This window comes from Lolium perenne, chromosome 7 (assembly GCF_019359855.2).
Source record: "Lolium perenne isolate Kyuss_39 chromosome 7, Kyuss_2.0, whole genome shotgun sequence".
NCBI lineage: Eukaryota > Viridiplantae > Streptophyta > Magnoliopsida > Poales > Poaceae > Lolium > Lolium perenne.
The window spans coordinates 268,330,450-268,334,335 of record NC_067250.2 but is presented as its reverse complement, the minus strand read 5'-3'; positions in this window follow the sequence as shown (position 1 = coordinate 268,334,335).

Genomic DNA, 3,886 nt, shown 5'->3' with positions numbered 1-3,886 from the left:
TTCATATATGAGGATCCAGGACAGAATCCTAGGCAGGAGGAGCAAAAATTTATAACCTCTCCCAGAATAAATTTCCCAAAATTAAATGCTATGATTTTTTTGAAGATAATGTGATGATTTATCCAGCTTTGTTATTATAGAGCTACTATATTATTATTTCTAGGCGCATTATTAAAAAAATATTATTTTAATAACGCGCCTAAAAATTTCCAGGATAGAATCCTAGGAGTTATCCTAGGTGCCTTATCTAGCTTTTGTTATTAAAAATCATAACAAATTCATAACCTCTCCCAAAATAAGTTTCACAATTCTTTTGGCAAACATTTTTAAGTACTACATATAAAATTTGGGCAGTCTTGGTCGCTCCTCAGGGCTCCAAGATACTGTTCTTGCGCGGATGAAGTGCATGAACAATGTATAGGGCCTGCTTTTTTACTTTTTTGACAGTAATTTACCCTTACAATTATTTTCAGCGATTTCCTTGACACTTCCACACATTAAATCGTCAGCTTTGGCTATCTTTTTGAAAGTAACGTATCGGTGATCTAATTTTAATTAATCTTCACCAGTAATTACTCAAGAGCTTTTCTTCAGCGCTATTTTGGCACGTGAACGGTATTTTTTGAACGGTGGTTCCTCCGCACCTTTACATAAAAAACCCGTTTTATCGGTCATCTACTCTTTTATCTAGAAAAAATACTAATGCATACTTTAAAAAAATGCTTATCGCCGTGCCAACCTTCTTAGTTCCATACTAAAGATATGGAGATTGATCATTATTTCATATCCCCTAGTGAGTAGCTGGTGGTGGACCGCTCGTTTCTTTTGGCAGGCCACTTTCCGACATCACCGCTGCCACCTCCTTCTTCCCCAACTTGGGCGAGTCGGTCTTCTCTGTATCTCCCTCCTCCACGGGCCTAACAACATTCTTCCGCTGCCCGCAGCCGGACCACTCTCGCGCCTCTCAAACGCTCACTGCGCCAAGCACCTCCTCCGCTTGACCGGATGGTGGGAAATTCTTGGCCATGTTCTTGCTTGACCGGATAGGAAACCCTATAAACAAAAAACCCAAGGCATCAAGTTCACCTACTTGTTTGAATATCCTATGATGTTACCACCAACTCTATGCATGGTATCACACATGTACACGATACCATCTGGTCGCAATACACATAGTGGGATGTATCCTTTTTGTTAGGATTAGTGCACTAGAGACTCCACTATTCTCCTTGTATTCATAGTGTATGGTCCTTTTTGCAAATTATAGCACGTGTGGCTGGATATGATCCGTGTATGGAACCTTATGCTTAATTAGTTTACACATGTTCTTGTCCTTAGTCGTTTGAGAAGGTTGTGCTGAACACACACCTCCAAGACTAATGTGTTAGCAGAATGATGACTAGGTTCCAACTATCATGTGTAGAGAGATGCTATCCTACTTACACTAGCGATGCAAAAGCGCTATGCTAGCCAGACCGATCCAAAGATCAAACCAACATGATCTAGTTGTCATGTGTTCGACTTGAGCAATGGAATCCCTACCCCCAAGGTGTTCCCACGATCCAGGTTGTGGACTTCCGATATTGATATTACTCAATGATGTTCTTAACTGGTAGCAATTAAAGTAACTCTTGGGCCACCTACGAAGAAGCCGCATGACGTGGATCGACCAAGAAGAAATTTACTCCTACATCAGAGAGAGATGTTCTTTGGGACCTCTAGTATGATATGATTCGGAATCATGGCCATGCACAACTCTATTAAGTGTTTATCGAGTTTGTCCGACTAAGGTGTTATGCATAAGAATCACATATAAAAGTGATGATAAAAAAGATTTAAGCTGACACTAGCATGCCGAGTAACTGGCTTGCGGCGTATGGTTAGAAAAATAGACTTGGAGATCACGTCACATTAATAGATTCCTCATAGGTCTCCGGGAGCGAGCATGCTTTTCTAGAAGCCTCTTATCAGTTTTGAGTGATTCTTATGGAACTATGTCTTTCTAAGCTTGAGCCAGAGGTGTCACATAGTTAAGAGAGTGTAACCAGCCGGATGAGATCCAACTGACAGAAGCCGGCTCAGTGGAGACTTTGGCGGACTTGGACACTTGTCAATGGGTTGGACCCACTTTAACTAGGGTAAGGGTATTAGGGATGCGGGGAAAATAGGAGTGTACCCTCACCCCTCCCTATATAATGGATAAAGAAAAGGGCGGCCAACACGATATCTTGCCGGAAACGTAGATTCTCCTATCTCCCTCGTTGTTTGCGGTGGAAACGAGGCTAGTACCTCCGCCACACCGGCAGTGCTCTAGGCATCAGTGTTACCTGAGTTGGAGAAGGAAAGCAAGCTGGGGACGGAGCAAGGTCGCTAGAGTTCGTGTGTTGACCAACAAGGAAAGGAGGAGCTGTCCAAGACGAGTATGAGGATGGCACTGCGCTGAGCGACGTACCACTTACTTCCGGATTGGCGCGACTAGCGGCAAGAACCGTGGCCTCTCACCTGAGAAGGATCCTCTGTGGCATATCGCTGCAGCCGGAGGAAGAATGTTTTGTTTCCATTTGTACTCCGAAAACGAGACACAACAGTTTTAGCTTTGATTTATCTTAGGATGCCAAAGTATTACGATATATACATCATGGTACTTATAACCGTGCAAAGTTCTAGGCCCAGGCTAGATCTCTTTGAAAAAAGCTCCAAACAAAAGAAAGAAGGCTAGATTATGCTTCATGTATAATAGCTAACACCCAATGTGGGGTCCAAGATTAATATGAAATTATAAAATAATTAATCTCCAAAATATTCAACAAATTCTGTTCTCCATCTTCCACTAAAATAATGTAGTTATGTACTCTATTAGCTGAATGTTAGATGCAATGCTACTGTGTGATATTAATATTGTAGAACTTGAGGTTAATCGGCATAAAAAACAATTTGGATTTTACATATAAAATATTTAAACTGGATCTGTTTTGAAACAACCGCATCTAGTGTTATATTTGTACTGAGATGCTAATATTTGAAATGGTTGTATAACTTGCATTTTAAAAATAACATATGCACATCCTACACTAAATAGTTATAATCATTGACTACTATATGATGCAATCCAAGCATATAACCACACATATAACAAGGTCTACGAAAAGTAGCAATGAAAAAAAAGGAGAAGTCTAATAACCGTTGCTGCCACGTGGTACTTATGTTAGGAAACATTATTTAATAGCTATGACGTCATGAGGAAAAACTTTCAGCCAAAGGCGATTGATACACAGTTAGAAAGCATAAAAGTAAAACACCATAATAGTCACAAATCGACAAGCTGCATGCAATGCATGTGTGACCCCATGTTGTAATAGATCAAATTCTCGCTAACCAAAAAAAAGTCTCGAAACAAATTCTTTAATAGAGAACTTCAATGTGTTTGCAATTTTTTGTTTACAAATTTGCACATAAATTTTGTGAGGTACATCAACATGTCTTCTAAACACAAAGAATTGTAGATGAAATATACCAAAAATAAAGTTTTTAAAATTAGTCATTTAAAATAAGCCATTAATTTATTCCAGATAATGAGCTATTTGAAGAAGGTACAAATCAATCCTTTTCAATAAGAGGTCTAAGATAAGGCATAAATCACTTCCTGTTAATGATTAGTTCAAAGGACACGCCTGTTTAATTTCTATTTGCTACAGATGGTGAGATTAATTTATTCATAACTACAATAATGATGATTTATGCGTCGATGTTCATTTGAAGAAAATAGTCATCTCTAAACTCTTTCCTTCATCTCATTTAGAAAAATTGACGTCTATTACTTATTTGGATCCTACCCTAGATCCATTTCATTAAAAGTAAGTCAACATTCGAAAGGAATCAAGAACTT